Genomic DNA, 17,993 nt, shown 5'->3' on the forward strand with positions numbered 1-17,993 from the left:
GTCCCCATAGCACTAGAACATTCCCACTTTTGTGTAATCCACACTGAGATCTGCAGGTGGACTCATTCCTAGGGGATTAATCAGCTTTGGAACAGCCAGTGCTCGTGCCAGATACAGACTGGCAGGAAACTGATGAGGCAGCACAATGAATGATCTACCATAAAGGCCATGGGCAAGAGGTGGCCATTAGTCTAGATCTCAGTAATGCACTCTTCAAGTACATTACTCACCAATCCATCAGGCAACCTGCTATAGGACTGAGAGATTCCAGCACTTTTAAATCTGTAATGCAATGGTTGCCAGCCTGCTCTACATGCCCTAGGTTACAAGGGCACAGTAGTGTGGGAGGAAGGCAATTCATTTGGTGTCATAGCCAGTATTTTTTCTATTCTTTCTTCTGTGTGTACGTAAGAAATGGGCCTTCCATTATCCACAGATTAATAGTGGAGAGAATGCTCTGGTGTCTCTATTAGCATTAACTACTGACAGATACTTTGCCACTGCATAATCGGCAGAATTTTCATTAGCTAAAATGAGAGAAAATTGTATAGGAAAATATATGTTATTTTTCATTCAAAAGTACAGCTACATAAATTTTCTACTGAAATAGACTATCAAAACAAATCCAACTTAGAGTCTGTCATACAGAGTGAAGTACGTCAGAAAGAGAAAAACAAATACCATATGCTAACAAATATATATGGACTCTTAAAAAAAAATGGTTCTGAAGAACCTAGGGGCAGGACAGGAATAAAGACACAGACGTAGAGAATGGACTTGAGGACACGGGGAGGGGGAAGGGTGACCTGGGATGAAGTGAGAGAGTGGCATGGACATATACACCCTATGAAATGTAAAATAGATTGCTAGTGGGAAGCAGCCGCATAGCACAGGGAGATCAGCTCGGTGCTTTGTGACCACCTAGAGGGGTGGGATAGGGAGGGTGGGAGGGAGGCTCAAGAGGGAGGGGATATGGGGATATATGTATATGTATAGCTGATTCACTTTGTTATAAAGCAGAAACATAAATATGCCAAAACTTAGCCGTAAATCAAGAGTAGCATTTTTTTAAAATTCAGGCATTTTTAGAGTCTCTCTATGCATATGCTATAATTATGATTGCAAGTGAGGATTCAAAGAAAGTGATGTTTACTAATGATAAAATTTCCCCATTTGTAACTAACAGAAATATGCAATTAAACAATCTACAGTCACAGACAGAGAGATCATAGATTTAACTTAATTATGGTAGCTTTATTATTTATCCTAATATTACAACTTTCTACTCTTTAGTGTTTCAATGTTTTTTCTTTTATGATGATAGCAGATGTGATTTAATTTTTGAATGCTCTTGCTTGGTAATGTGAAAGCTTGGCAAATCTATGTTCCCACTTTTTAAAGTAGCTCATAAGATATAAAGGTGTGAGAAGCATTGATCCAGAGAATTCAGGGGGAAGGGAGAGGTGATGTCTCAGTAGCAGTTGTGTCCTGATGACTACCTAAGAACTGAAGTCTCTGTGGGGTCACCATGGTGATAACCTGATGGGAAAGGAGAGAATTAGAAATTAAGAATTCTTGCTTGAGAAAGGCAGAAGGATCATCTGCTATCTGCCCCTCCTGACAGAGAGGACTATCATGTCAGACCATGTCCTGTACCAGTGCTTTCTCAACCTGTGCATGAAAACCAGCAGCAGAGATTTAAATACACCTAGATCATAACAACAGACAATATTCACTTAGCACATAGTCAGTAGGAATAACTGTTCTATGTTCTTTACTTATAGTAACTCATTTAATCCTCACAACAGCCCTTTGAGGTCATTATACCTTTATAGAGGTGAGAAAGTAGAGATTTAAGCAATTACAAAATTACGAGTCTGGATTTCAATCTAGGCAGTCTTGCTCCAGAGATGCCTTCTTGACCACATACTGCCTCTTATATCCTTTTCAAAGGTCCCACATCTAGGTTGTTATATTCAGTAGGTCTGGAATGGAGCTCAGGCATCTTTGTTTTTATACACCTCTGCAGGCATTTCTGATGCACAGCCAGGGTTAAGAACCACAGGACTAGTTTGGTTATCTATCCTGTCCTTCCTATAGTATGGGTCCCTAGGACTGGGCTTTTACTCTTGTTTTATACCACAGGAAATGCATTGTGTATTACACTGTCATATGCATCCTGCTGTCAAATTTTGTCCTAAATGGGGTTGAAGGATGGGATAGTCCTGCTCTCTTCTGTTCTGGTCATATCCCACTCAGAATGCAGGGCTCAGTTCTGGGCATCATCGGTAGACAAAAATAGTAAAAACAAACAAACAAACAAACAAACAAACCGCCTCAAACCAAAAAAACCCTACAATTATGGGGGAATATGAACCATGTAAAATGCAACTGGTTTAAGAAACCAAGGATACTTTACCTTTAGAAGAAACAACTTGAGGGCAGATACGATGCCCATATTCAAATATCTGAAGAGCTGTCATCTAGGAGAGGAATAAGCCTTTAAGGATATAATTAGGCTCTATGGATGGAAATTAAAGGAAGATAGACTGTAGTGTCTAATGAAGAAAGAATTTTCTAGGGATGAGAAGTGCTCAAAGATTGAACTGGTGACCACAGAAAGTTCTTAGTTCCCTGTCACAAATTGAAGTGATATTTCGTGGCACTGTTATAGAGAAGGTTTAAGCATTGAATATGGTTGGCTAGAACCCCATTTTGGGGTTCACTACAACCCAAAAGTCTTATTCTTGTATGTATCCTTGGTATAGGCTGGGCTGATATGCAGCTGATAGAATGGGTGCAGTTTTAGCAGTTGTTTAAGGCCAGTATATGTTCTGACTAGTTGATGTCCATGCAGTAGATGTCAATGATTAATATTTTTTTAATATTGCCTGGCATATGGACACTCATTTAATCCAACAGTCATATTTTGAGCATATGCCCAGGCACTAAACTAAAGAAACAAAAGTAAATAACTCATGGTTTCTACCCCTAAGTCTAGTGGGGTATACATATACCCCACTAAAAAAATTAGGTTGAACCATATGATCTTGCTGACATTCAACCATTCTTGACCTATGAAAATAATTTAATATGGTTCAGGGACTTCCCTAGTGGCACAATGGTTAAGAATCTGCCTGCCAATGCAGGGGACATGGGTTTGAGCTCTGGTCCGGGAAGATCCCACATGCTGTGGAGCAACTAAGCCAATGCGCCACAACTACTGAGCCTGTGAGCCACGACTACTGAGCCCACATGCCACAACTACTGAAGCCCATGTGCATAGAGCCCATGCTCCGCAACAAAAGAAGTGACCACAATGAGAAGCCCGCACACCGCAACAAAGAGTAGCCCCTGCTCGCTGCAACTAGAGGAAGCCCGTGCGCAGCAGTGAAGACCCAATGCAGACAAAAATGAATAAGTGAATGAATGAATAAATAAAACAGAAATAAAACACAAAAATAATACAGTTAATAAGTGTTATTATAAAGGTATGTAAAAATACTATGATAGCACAGATGAATGAATCATTAATTCTGTCTGACCAAGGCGGTGGGGAGGATGGGATTCATGGGAGATTGTTTTTTAATGGAGATAATATTTGAGTTGCATTCAAAAGATAAGCAAGAAATGTTCACATAACAAACAGGAAAGAGCCTTCCAGGGAGATAGAACAGAATAAGAAAAGGGATGAAGATATGGGAAGCATTTATGATTTAGGTTTAAAAGGCTGGTATTTCCCCGTAGTACTTATAATCTATAACAAGACTGGCATTCTTTTTCTTTTTTCCTATCCTTTTGTATCCTTTATATCTCGAGTGGAGTTTGGATATTTTTCAGCTCCCAAAATACAAGGAAGCTATAACAGGTATCAATGTAGCAGTACTTTCCCCCATGAGCATTCATTTTATGATGATGAGATAGAAGAAAGCATGATTGTGCAAAGGAGCATAAGAGGTAGTGGCTAAGGTCATAAGTATTACAGACAGACTAACTGCGGCTTCCAATATCAGCTCCATCACTTACTAATAGTGGGCCATGGATAAGTTACTTAGCCTCTCTTTGCCTCGTGTTCTTCATCTATAAGATGCAAATAATATTATCTTCTATCTTCCATGCTAGAACTTGTCTGTTTCCTTTGTTAGAAAAACAAAAGTGATTTTATCCTCTCAGTTCGTATCTGTAGAATATAAAACATTAAGAGATACATTTTTTTGGGACATTTTTTTCCTTCAAGTAAAATGTCCTCCTATTTTCAACAGAGTGGGACAAGTTAGAGCTCTCAAATAGGAAACCTGCTCTTTGAAACTTCTGGGCTACCTCAACACTAGAAAAATTGGCTCTTCCAATACCACATGCAGTTAAGTCAGTATTTATGATGAGCCCAGGGATTTTGTTCTAGGGGAAAAAAAATGTCCTGCAACCAAACAACTAAATATTCTGGATAAAAGATTTACAACATCTTTTTAAATATATAGCTGAGCTCACAATAAAGTAAGAAACATCCTTAGAAGCAAAGAACTAAGCAAAAGCATGAATCCAAAGAGGTAAACATGCTAAAGCCAGCGGCTGCCCTGAGGGCATGTGCCAATCCCCAGAAACCTAGAGCTTTTTATTTGATAAGTTGGAATGGAAACCCCAAAGTGTAAAATCAGGATTCTGGGAGATACACCTTCAGTGAAAGAGTGAACTAGAAATTCTTCTATGCAAAGGAGAAATAATAAAACCTCTGTTTTGCCTTGGCTATGGTTGGAAGGGGTAAAAATTCTCTCCTCTTAGTATTCTTAGTAGAGTGACATATAATTTATAATCCAAACAGGGAATCTTCTGGGAGTAGAAGAAAGTATTGTTAATAATTACATCAAGACAAAGGACATTTTAACTGGGACTGTTTTGGGCAAACCAGAATGTATGAGCACCCTAATTATAACCACAGGTTAGTTGTCACGTCGGTATGGGGATTGAAATCACACTATCTATATGGGGTGAAAAATAACCAAACTGATCAGTTAAAGTAATTCTTGGTTGATAGGTCTTTCCAGGCACCCAGCAGGAAAAAATGCATATCCATTCTAGGAAAATGTATCCTCGACCCTGGCCTCATAGAATTTGCTCAAAGTCCCAGTTTACATGATCTCATTATGGAAAAGAAAAAGAAAAATTACAAAACCCATGAGGAAACAAGACACTTTGAGCAAGAGGCAACATAAATAACAAAGAGGGAAATCTGACGAACAAACACTGTATTTCAAATACTGAAATTATATAATTCAGAATATAAAATAAATATATATAATATTTGTAAAGAAATAAAGGAGGGAATAGAAATATAAGCCAGATATAAGAGAATACAAACTATGACCAGAGTTTTTAAAGATTCAACTAGATTGTTTATGGAAAAAAATAACTAAAATTTAAAATGCAATGAACAAGTAAACCATCAGATTTGACACAGATAAAGGGAGAATTAGTGAACTAGAAGATAAAACTAAAGAAATTAGCCAGAATAAAGTATAGAGAGACACAGAGATGGAAAATATGAAAAAGAAATTATGATATGTGGAGGAGAATAAGAAGGCCTAATAACCATCAATTCACAGTTTTAAGTGTGATAATAAATAAAATAAGAAAGGTAGTCAAACAGATAATTACTGAGAATTTTCCAGGAATGATGAAATACACAAATCTTTAGAATAAGGAAGTACAGTGATCCTGAGAAGAATAAATATAAAGAAATCCATACATACATTTTACCTCACCAGAGCGAATCTGCAAGGCACCAAATTTGAAGAGAAGATCTTAAGAGCAAACAAAGAGAATGACAATTTATGATGAAAGAGTCAACACTGATATCTGACTTTTCAACTGCAACTATGGAAACTAGAAACCAGGGACAGAAGATGTTTAAATTACTCAGAGAAAATAATTTGTAACCCAAAATTGTATTGAGGAAATTACCTTTAAAGGATGAAGCTAAAATGAAGAGATTTCAGACAAAAATGGAGGGCTTATAAGCTGACACTCACAGGGCTATACCTGAAGAAGAAAATAAAATGATCCCAGAAAGAAAGTATATGGTGCAATAGGAAATGGCAAGTAAAAACAGATGAACAATCAAAAAAGGGATATATTAGATACAGGTATGTCTAAATCAACACTGCTGTATAAAATGATAAAATTAGGTCTCTACTTCAGGCAGTAGTGGAATAAATGATATCAGGCAAACCTCTCTACAGATAACAATTATAAATTCTGGAAGACAGATAGATAGAAAGGTAGATAGATAGGCAGACAGACGGATTGATTTATAGAAATAAATCTAAAAGTGAAATTTATCAAGTGGAAAAAAACTCATCAAATTGTATACATAAGACATGCACATTTCACTGTATGTGAATTTTAGCTTAAAAAAAAAGAGCTATAAAATATTAAATTCCAGTTAGTGGGCTTTCTTTTTGCAATGAGTTAGCAATTTGAAACTAACTTCTGTGAATTCTAGGCTAGAGCAAATAAGTAAACATAATGAGGATAACACAAGCCAGATTTCTCACTGTTAAAGAAGGGAGCTACAAATACGGAAAGGTGGAAGACTAAAATATACCATATAGTATTAAATTGGAATTAAAGATATCAGGATAAATACATTTTTGATAGTTAGAAAAATAAATATAGATATAGGTGTATACATATATGTATATAAAATATATGTGTTTTAGAAATATTAAAATATATTGGATTGACCAAAAGGTTCGTTCGTTTTTTTCTGTAAGATGGAGCTAGTAGCACTTAGTTCTCTTTAACTTCATTCGAAAAAATTTTGTTAGATTGTATGTGACAGCTGTCATATCAGTGTGCGTTTTAAGAAAGACTTATCAAAATCGGTGAATTTTTGTGTAGCCATTTTAATATTGAAGATGGAAGAAAAAAAGCAACATTTTTGGCATATTATGCTTTATTATTTCAAGAAAGGTAAAAACACAACTGAAATGCAAAGAAAGATTTGTGCAGTGTATGGAGAAGGTGCTGTGACTGACTGAGCATGTCAAAAGTGATTTGCTAAATTTCATGCTGGAGATTTCTTGCTGGACAATGCTCCACGGTCAGGTAGACCAGTTGAAGTTGATAGCGATCAATCGAGACATTAATTGAGAACAATCAACGTTATACCACATAGGAGACAGCCGACATACTCAAAATATCCGAATCAAGCGTTGAAAATCATTTGCACCAGCTTGGTTATGTTCATCGCTTTGATGTTTGGGCTCCATATAAGTAAGGCAAAAAAACCTTCTTGACCGTATTTCCACACATGATTCTCTACTGAAGCGTAATGAAAACGTAATTAAAACAAATTGTGACGGGTGATGAAAAGTGGATGCTGTACAATAATGTGGAATGGAAGAGATCATGGGGCAAGCAAAATGCACCACCACCAACCACACCAAAGGCTGGTCTTCAACCAAAGAAGGCGATATTGTGTATATGGTGGGATTGGAAGGGACTCCTTTATTATGAGCTCCTTCTGGAAAACCAAACGATTAATTCTAACAAGTACTGTTCCCAATTAGACCAACTGAAAGCAGCACTCGATGAAAAGGGTCCAGAATTAGCCAACAGAAAACACATAATTTTCCATCAGGATACGGCAAGACCGCATGTTTCTTTGATGACCAGGCAAAAACTGTTACAGCTTGGTTGGGAAGTTCTGATTTATCTGCTGTATTCACCAGATATTGCACCTTCGAATTCCCATTTACTTTGGTCTTTACAAAATTCTCTTAATGGAAAAAATTTCAATTCCCTGGAAGACTGTAAAAGGCACCTGGAACAGCTCTTTGCTTAAAAAGATAAAAAGTTTTGGGACGATGGAATTATGAAGTTGCCTAAAAAATGGCAGAAGGTAGTGTAACAAAATGGTGAATACATTGTTCAATAAAGTTCTTGGTGAAAATGAAAAATGTGTCCTTTATTTTTACTTAAAAACCGAAGGCACTTTTTGGCCAACCCAATACTTCCTAGCTCTATCAGTTGAGAGAGCCTAGGTGCAATGATAGACCAGTATCAGTGAACACACGTAGTGTACAGATCTTGGTTTCCAAATTATACTGTCCACTGAAAGTAATTAGGATCCATGGGGACAAGGCTAATATTAGACTGGAGTAGGCAAGTACAAGATAAGCCTGGAACATTTTGCTCCAGCAAGTAAGGAAATGTTCATAGAATAGTGGGAACATATCAAAGATACAGGAATATTTAAAAGGCTCCTGCTTGACAAATCTGGGAAAATTTATATATCAAAATAAATAATGGAGAGACCTTCAAAATGGCAGAGAAGTAAGACGTGGAGATCACCTTCCTCCCTACAGACATATCAGAAATACATCTACATGTGGAACAACTCCTACAGGACACCTACTGAACGCTGGCAGAAGACCTCAGACTTCCCAAAAGCCGAGTGGCTGACAGGGTCTTGGTGCCCGGGCCGGGTTTCAGGCCTGTGCCTCTGAAGTGTGAGAGCCAAGTTCAGGACATTGGTACACCAGAGACCTCCTGGCTCCACGTATTATCAAATGGCAAAAGCTCTCCCAGAGATCTCCATCTCAACGCTAAGACCCAGCTCCACTCAACGACCAGCAAGCTACAGTGCTGGATACCCTATGCCAAACAACTACCAAGACAGGAACACAACCCCAACCATTAGCAGAGAGGCTGCCTAAAGTCATAATAAGGTCACAGGCACCCCAAAAAACATCACCGGAAGCGGTCCTGCCCACAAGAAAGACAAGATGCAGCCTTATCCAGCAGAACACAGGCAACAGTCCCCTCCACAAGGAAGCCTACACAACCACCGAACCAACCTTAGCCACTGGGGGCAGACACCAAAAACAATGGGAACTATGAACCTGCAGCCTGTGAAAAGGAGACTCCAAACACAGTAAGTTAAGCAGAAAGAGAAGACAGAGAAACACACAGCAGATGAAGGAGCAACGTAAAAACCCACCAGACCAAACAAGTGAAGATGAAATAGGCAATGGACCTGAAAAAGAATTCAGAGAAATGATAGTAAAGATATCCAAAATCATGGAAATAGAATGGAGAAAATATAAGAAACATTTAACAAGGACCTAGAAGAACTAAAGAGCAAACAAACAATGATGAACAGCACAATAAATGAAATTAAAAATTCTCTAGAAGGAATCAATAGCAGAATAACTGAGGCATAACTGACCTGGAAGATAAAACAGTGGAAATAACTACTGCAGAGCCAAATAAATTAAAAGAATGAAAAGAATTGAGGACAGTCTCAGAGACCTCTGGGACAACATTAAACGCACCAACATTCGAATTACAGGGGTCCCAGAAGAAGAAGAGAAAAGAAAGGGACTGAGAAAATATTTGAAGATAATAGTTGAAAACTTCCCTAATATGGGAAAGGAAATAGTCAATCAAGTCCAGGAAGCACAGAAGAGTCCCATACAGGATAAATCCAAGGATAAACATGCCAAGACACATATTAATCAAACTATCAAAAATTAAATACAAAGAACAAATATTAAAAGCAGCAAGGGAAAAGCAACAAATAACATACAAGGGAATCTCCATAGGTTAACAGCTGATCTTTCAGGAGAAACTCTGCAAGCCAGAAGGGAGCGGCAGGACATATTTAAAGTGATGAAAGAGAAAAACGTACCACCAAGATTACTGTACCCAGTGAGGATCTCATTCAGATTTGACAGAGAAATTAAAACCTTTACAGACAAGCAAAAACTAAGAGAATTCAGCACCACCAAACCAGCTTTACAACAAATACTAAAGGAACTTCTCTAGGCAGGAAACACAAGAGAAAGAAAAGACCTACAATAACAAACCCCAAACAATTAAGAAAATGGAAAGAGGAACACACATATCGATAATGTCCTTAAACGTGAATGGATTAAATGCTCCAACAAAAAGACATAGATTGGCTGAATGGATATAAAAACAACACCTGTATATATGCTGTGTACAAGAGACCCACTTCAGACCTAGGGACACATATAGACTGAAAGTGAGGGGATGGAAAACGATATTCCATGCAAATGGAAATCAAAAGAAAGCTGGTGCAGCAATTCTCATATCAGACAAAATAGACTTTAAAATAAAGACTATTACAAGAGACAAAGAAGGACACTACATGATGATCAAGGGATCAATCCAAGAAGAAGATATAACAATTGTAAATATTTATGCACGCAACATAGGAGCACCTCAGTACATAAGGCAAACACTAACAGCCATAAAAGGGGAAATCAACAGTAACATAATCATAGTAGGGGACTTTAACTCCCCACTTTCACCAATGGACAGATCATCCAAAATGAAAATAAATAAGGAAACACAAGCTTTAAATGATACATTAAACAAGATGGACTTAATTGATATTTATAGGATATTCCATCCAAAAACAACAGAATACACTTTCTTCTCCAGTGCTCATGGGATATTCTCCAGGATAGATCATATCTTGGGACACAAATCAAGCCTTGGTAAGTTTAAGAAAACGGAAATTGTATCAAGTATCTTTTCTGACCACAACTTTATGAGACTAAGTATCAATTACAGGAAAAAATCTATAAAATATACAAACACATGGAGGCTAAACAATACACAACTCAATAACCAAGAGATCACTGAAGAAATCAAAGAGGAAATCAAAAAATACCTAGAAACAAATGACAATGAAAACACGATGACCCTAAACCTATGGGATGCAGCAAAAGCAGTTCTAAGAGGGAAGTTTATAGCAATACAATCCTACCTCAAGAAACAAGAAACATCTCAAATAAACAACCTAACCTTACACTTAAAGCAATTAGAGAAAGAAGAACAAAAAAACCCCCACAATTAGCAGAAGGAAAGAAATCATAAAGATCAGATCAGAAATAAATGAAAAAGAAATGAAGGACACAGTAGCAAAGATCAATAAAACTAAAAGCTGGTTCTTTGAGAAGATAAACAAAATTGATAAACCATTAGCCAGACTCATGAAGAAAAAAAGGGAGAAGACTCAAATCAATAAAATTGGAAATGAAAAAGAAGTAACAACTGACAGTGCAGAAACACAAAGGACCATGAGAGATTATTACAAGCAACTATATGCCAATAAAATGGATAACCTGGAAGAAATGGACAAATTCTTAGAAAAGCACAACCTTCCAAGACTGAAACAGGAAGAAATAGAAAATACAAACAGACCAGCCACAAGCACTGATATTGAAACTGTGATTAAAAATCTTCCAACCAAAGTTGGAAATTAAAGATGATACAAACAGATGGAGAGATATACCATGATCTTGGATTGGAAGAATCAACATTGTGAAAATGACTATATTACCTAAAGCAATCTACAGATTCAACGCAATCCCTATCAAACTACCAATGGCATTTTTCTCAGAACTAGAACAAAAAATTTCACAATTTGTATGGAAACACCAAAGACCCCAAAAAGCCAAAGCAATCTTGAGAAAGAAAAACGGAGCTGGAGGAATCAGGATCCCAGACTTTAGACTGTACTAGAAAGCTACAGTAATCCAGATAGTACGGTACTGTCACAAAAACAGAAATATAGATCAATGGAACAGGATAGAAAGACCAGAGATAAACCCACGCATGTATGGTCACCTTATTTTTGATAAAGGAGGCAAGAATATACAATGGAGGAAAGACAGTCTCTTCAAGAAGTGGTGATGGGAAAACTGGACAGCTACATGCAAAAGAATGAAATTAGAACACTCCCTAACACCATACACAAAAATAAACTCAAAATGGATTAAAGACCTAAATGTAAAGCCAGACACTATTAAATTCTTAGAGGAAACCATAGGCACAACACTCCATGACATAAATCCTAGCAAGATCCTTTTTGACCCACTTCCTAGAGAAATGGAAATAAAAACAAAAATAAACAAATGGGACCTAATGAAACTTAAAAGCTTTTGCACAGCAAAGGAAACCATAAACAAGATGAAAAGACAACCCTCAGAATGGGAGAAAATATTTGCAAATGAAGCAACTGACAAAGGATTAATCTCCAAAATTTACAAGCAGTTCATGCAGCTCAATATCAAAAAAACAAACAACCCATCCAAAAATGGGCAGAAGACATAAATAGAAATTTCTCTAAAGAAGATATACAGATTGTCAACAAACACATGAAAGGATGCTCAACATCACTAATCATTAGAGAAATGCAAATCAAAACTAACAATGAGGAATCACCTCACACCAGTCAGAATGACCATCATCAAAAAATCTAGAAACAATAGGGCTTCCCTGGTGGTGCAGTGGTTAAGAATCCACCTGCTAATGCAGGGGACACGGGTTCGAGCCCTGGTCCAGGAAGATCCCACATGCCATGGAGCAACTAAGTCTGTGCGCCACAACTACTGAGCCTGCGCTCTAGAGCCCGTGAGCCACAACCACTGAGCCTGAGTGCCACAACCACTGAAGCCCGTGTGCCTAGAGCCTGTGCTCTACAAGAAAAGACACTACAATGAGTAGCCCGTGCACTACAACGAAGCATAGCCCCTGCTCGCTGAACCTAGAGAAAGCCTGTGTGCAGCAACAAAGACCCAACACAGCCAAAAATAAAAATAATAATAAAATAAATTTTAAAAAAATCTACAAACAATAAATGCTGGAGAGGGTGTGGAGAAAAGGGAACCCTCTTGCACTGTTAGTGGGAATGTAAATTGATAAAGCCACTATGGAGAACAGTATGGAGGTTCCTTACAAAACTAAAAATAGAACTACCATATGACCCAGCATCCCACTACTGGGCATATACCCTGAGAAAACCATAATTCAAAAAGAGTCATGTACCACAATGTTCATTGTGGCTCTATTTACAATAGCCAGGACATGGAAGCAACCTAAGTGTCCATTGACAGATGATTGGATAAAGAAGATGTGACACATATATACAATGGAATATTACTCAGCCATGAAAAGAAACGAAATTGAGTTATTTGTAGTGAGGTGGATGGACCTAGGTCTGTCATACAGAGTGAAGTAAGTCAGAAAGAGATAAACAAATACTGTATGCTAACACATATATATGTAATCTAAAAAAAAAAAAACGTTCTGAAGAACCTAGGGGCAGGACAGGAATAAAGTTGCAGATGTACATAATGGACTTGAGGACACGGGGAGGGGGAAGGGTAAGCTGGGATGAAGTGAGAAAGTGGCATGGACATATATACACTACCAAATGTAAAATAGGTAGCTAGTGGGAAGCAGCCTCATAGCACAGGGAGATCAGCTCGGTGCTTTGTGACCACCTAGAGGGGTGGGATAGGGAGGGTGGGAGGGAGATGCAAGAGGGAGGAGATATGGGGATATATGTATATGTATAGCTGATTCACTTTGTTATAAAGCAGAAACTAACACACCATTGTAAAGCAGTTATACTCCAATAAAGATGTTAATAAATAAATAAATAATGATAGTACTGGATTATAACCTATAGAATAAAGTAAGTGCCCCTGAATCCATGTTTGTCTTATTTATTTTGTGCTGCTATAATAAATTATCATAGACCTCATTTTCTAGTCACTCCTGTAGCTTGGTGTGACTATAGGATTAAGGTCTGGCTAATAGGGTATAAGATATAGATGGCCCAAATTAGAGGAGATGTTTTTATAAATGACAGGGATGGGAGGCATGAAGTTTTTCCCCTCTTCCTTCTCTGAGGGCTTGAATTCAAACGTGCTGGCAAGAGATCAAGGAGTCCCCTTGTACCATGAGGTGAGAACCACAGGTTGAGAACGGTGGCGCAACAAGTTGGGAGAGTGAACCCTAATGATCCTGGAGCCACCACACTGCACTGAAGTGCTTATCCCTGAACCTTATCTACATGAAGAGAAATAAACTTTTGTTTGTTTAATCCACTATTATTCATATTTGTTTGTTTTCATCAATCACAACTAAACCTAATTTGATATAATACATGAAGAAGTGAGAATTGCTAATGGGAGTGTGCATTAGTATAGCCACTTTGGAAAACAATTTGACATTATCCAGTAAAATTGAAGATGGAAATATCCTATGACTCGGGAATTATACTCCTGTGTATAAATTCTAGAGAAATTTGCACCTGAACCATAGGAGACACAAACGAGAATTTCAGAGCAGCACTGGTTTTAATGACAAAGAAACTGGAAAAAACTATCCATGCATGTGAAAGTTGATAAAGCATATTCATACTATGAAATATCCAACAGTAAAACAAATGACCAAAAGCTACATAAATCAATGACTGAATTTTAAAAACATAACATTGAATAAAAAAGGCCTATCACTCATGACCTGGGAGAAGCCCTGGCCCACAGCAAACTCTGGCTCTTGCCTTTCTGGCTCCACCCTGTCCCCTCCACGGTGGCAGGTTCCAACTCTCCCCAGGAGAAGCCCTGACTTCTTCCCACCATGATCAAGTGAGATTTATTCCAGGGGTGCAAGGATAGTTGAATATTTGCAAATCAATCAACATGATGCACCACATTAACAAAATGAGGATAAAAACCACATGATCATCTCAATAGATGCAGAAAAGCTTTTGATAAAATTCAACATCCATTCATGATAAACTTAACTAAGTAGGTACAGAGGGAACATACCGCAACATGATAATGGCCATTTATGACAAACTCACATTTTGAGTGAGTGAAGAAAAGAAAAAAGCTTTTCTTTCAGTGGAGAAAAGATAAAAGCTTTTCCTCTAAGATCAGGAACAAGACAGAAATGTTCACTCTCATCACTTTTATTCAACATAGTATTGGAAGTCCTAGCTACAGCAATCAGACAAGAGAAAGAAATAAAAGGCATGTAAACTGGAAGGGAAAAGTAACACTGTCTCTATTTGCAGATGACATGACACTATACATAGAAAACCCAAAAGATTCCACAAAAAGACTGTTAGAACTAATAAATGAATTCAGTAAAGTTGCAGGATACAGAATCAATATACAGAAAATGGTTGCATTTCTATACACTAATAATGAATTATCAAAAACAGAAATCAAAAAAATAATCCCATTTACAACTGCATCAAAAAGATTACTTAGGAATAAATTTAACCAAGGAGGTGAAAGACCTGTACTCTGATGACAATGATGAAAGAAATTGAAGATGAAAGAAAATTATGCAAAGATAGCCCATGTTCATGGATTGGAAGAATTAATAAAGTTAAAATGTCCATACTAGCCAAAGTAATCCCTATCAAAATACTCATGGCATTTTTCACATAACTAGGACAATAATCCTAAAATTCATATGGAACAATAAAAGACCCCAAATAGCCGAACGATCTTAAGAAAGAACAAAGTCGGAGGTAGCATGCTTCCTGACTTCAAACTATACTACAGTATGGTACTGGCACAAAAACAGATATTTAGGTCAATGGAACAGAATAGAGGGCCCAGAAATAAACCCACACACTTATGGTCAATTAATCTATGACAAAGGAGGCAAGATTATACAATGGGGGAAAAGACAGTCTCTTTAGTAAGTGGTGCTGGGAAAAACTGGGTATGTAATAGAATGAAACTAGACCATTTTTTCACACTATATACAAAAATAAACTCAAAATGGATTAAAGGCTTAAATCTAAGACCTGAAAGCATAAAACTCCTACAAGACATAGGCAGTATGCTCTTTGACATAGGTCTTAGCAATATGTTTTTGCATATGTCTCCACAGTCAAGGAAAACAAAAAAATAAACAAATGAGACCTAAGCAAACTTAAGAACTTTTGCACAGTGAAGGAAACCAACAACAAAATGAAAAGGCAGCTTACCAAATGGGAGAAGATATTTATTTTTAAATGATATGTCTGATAAGGGGTTAATGTGCAAAACATATAAAGTAGTCTTATGACTCAATATTAAAAAATCTAATTAAATAAGGGCAGAGAAACCGAATAAGCATTTTTCCAAAGAAGACATACAGATGGCCATGACCAACAGACATAAGAAGATGTTCAACATTGCTAATCATCAGGGAAATGTAAATCAAAACCATGAGATATCACCTCACACCTGTCAGAATGGCTATCATCAAAAAGGCAAGAAATGACAAGTGTTGGTGAGGATGTGGAGAAAAAGGAACCTTTGTGCACTGTTGGTGGGAATGTAAACTGGTACAGCCACTGTGGAAAACAGTATGGAGGTTCCTCAAAAAATTAAAAATAGAAGTTCCATATGATCCAGCAATTCCACTCCTGGGTATTTTATCTGAAGAAAACAAAAACACTAATTCAAAAAGATATATGCAGCCAATGTTCATTGCAGCATTATTCACAAAAGCAAAGATATGGAAACAACCCAAGTGTCCACTGACAGATAAAGAAGATGTGGTATATATACACAAAGGAATATTATTCAGCCATAAAAAGAATGACATTTTGCCATTTGTAACAACATGGATGGACTTGGAGGGTATTATGCTAAGTGAAATAAGTCAGACAGAGAAAGACACACACGGTATATTTTCACTTAATGTGGAATCTACAAAACGTAACAAACGAACAAATATGACAGACTAACAGATACAGAGAACAAACTAGTGGTTGCCCGAGTTGGGGTGCGGTTGCAGGATGGGCGAAATAGGTGAAGGGGATTAAGAGGTACAAACTACCAGTTATAAAATAAATAAGTCACAAGGATGTAATGTATAGCACAGGAAACACAGCCAATAATATTACAATAACTTTTTATGGTGTGTAATCTATAAAAATATTGATCACTATATTGTACACCTGAAACTAATATAATATTGTAAGTCAACTGAAGTAATATTGTGCTTCGATTTTTAAGATAAGGATTTCATTTAAGATTAAATGTGATGTGTATAATGTATACACAGGTATTGATACATAATAAACATTTGATATGCATTAAAAAGGAGACAAATTAATAAAAATACATTAGTATGATAACATGTATATTAAAATAAATATCTATGCTGCATTTACCCTGGGGTGGAAAAACCTCTGGGGTACCAAAAACAGAAATTATTTAAAATATTGGTGTAAGTGTTGAGAAAGAGGATGGCTTAAATGTCTGGACCAGCACTATCCCACAGAAATTTCTGCAATGATGGAAATGTTCTATAGGACAGTGCTGGTCTAGACATCTGCACTGCCTAATACAGTAGCCACTAGTTACATGGCTTTTGAGCACGTGAAATATAGTTAGTACAACTGAGGAACTGAAATTTAAATTTCATTTAATTTTAATTAATTGAAATTTAAATAGCCATGTGGCTAATGCCTACTGGTCAATACAGGTCTAGACAACAAATTTTTCTACAAGTCTGGTAGTTTTCCAATTCCTTGCTTACATATTTGGTATATAACTCAAAAGGAGTTCAAAGCATAAGGACATTGCTATAATAAATCTCCTCCTATTTCCATCTATTTACTTATGTAAACAAGTTTTCTCAGGGCTTACAACAAAACAAAAATATAAATAAAAATTGATTCAGTAAAGTCAGTAAAATTCATATATAGACACATGAAAAATTGGGGGGAAAATGTCCCATGCATCTTATTAACAGATGGGTTTTGATAAAAATGTACTTTTTTGTTTAATAACTATAAAAATTTGGGTAATGTATTTAAGTTGTTTTGATCAACTGTATACAAAAATAATTGTAATCCTAATTTAATACAAAAGAAATCTTAATGCCTAGAGAAGAGATTGCCAAACTTTCTCAGTTTATGGGGCCCTTAGTGTTGGAATTGTTTTTTTCATGATTGGTGTAGGCTAGAAAACAAGTCCCAACAATTTAACAGTGGTAGTTCAGGTCATGCCCAACAGATGTCGCTGTGTTTCTCTCAAAAATTCAAAATATCCTGCAGTGCACCTGTGAGTTGTCTGCAGTGCCCAGGGGTGCCTTGGTGCACAGTTTGTGATCCATGGATCTAGAGCTTTTGGGGTATAAAAACTAAACAACTG

At 36.9% G+C, this 17,993-nt stretch overlaps 1 long non-coding RNA gene across 1 annotated transcript in view; it reads right to left on the bottom strand.

The window, feature by feature from the left end:
- Positions 1-1,038: 1,038 nt before the first annotated feature.
- Positions 1,039-17,993, bottom strand: part of LOC103007562 (uncharacterized) — a 50,772-nt gene continuing 33,817 nt past the window's right edge. The window contains exon 4 of the long non-coding RNA XR_452551.2: positions 1,039-1,539. This is a non-coding gene — a long non-coding RNA (uncharacterized LOC103007562). The remainder of the gene's footprint in view (positions 1,540-17,993) is intronic.

The sequence above is a fragment of the Balaenoptera acutorostrata genome, chromosome 19 (genome assembly GCF_949987535.1).
Source record: "Balaenoptera acutorostrata chromosome 19, mBalAcu1.1, whole genome shotgun sequence".
Lineage (NCBI taxonomy): Eukaryota > Metazoa > Chordata > Mammalia > Artiodactyla > Balaenopteridae > Balaenoptera > Balaenoptera acutorostrata.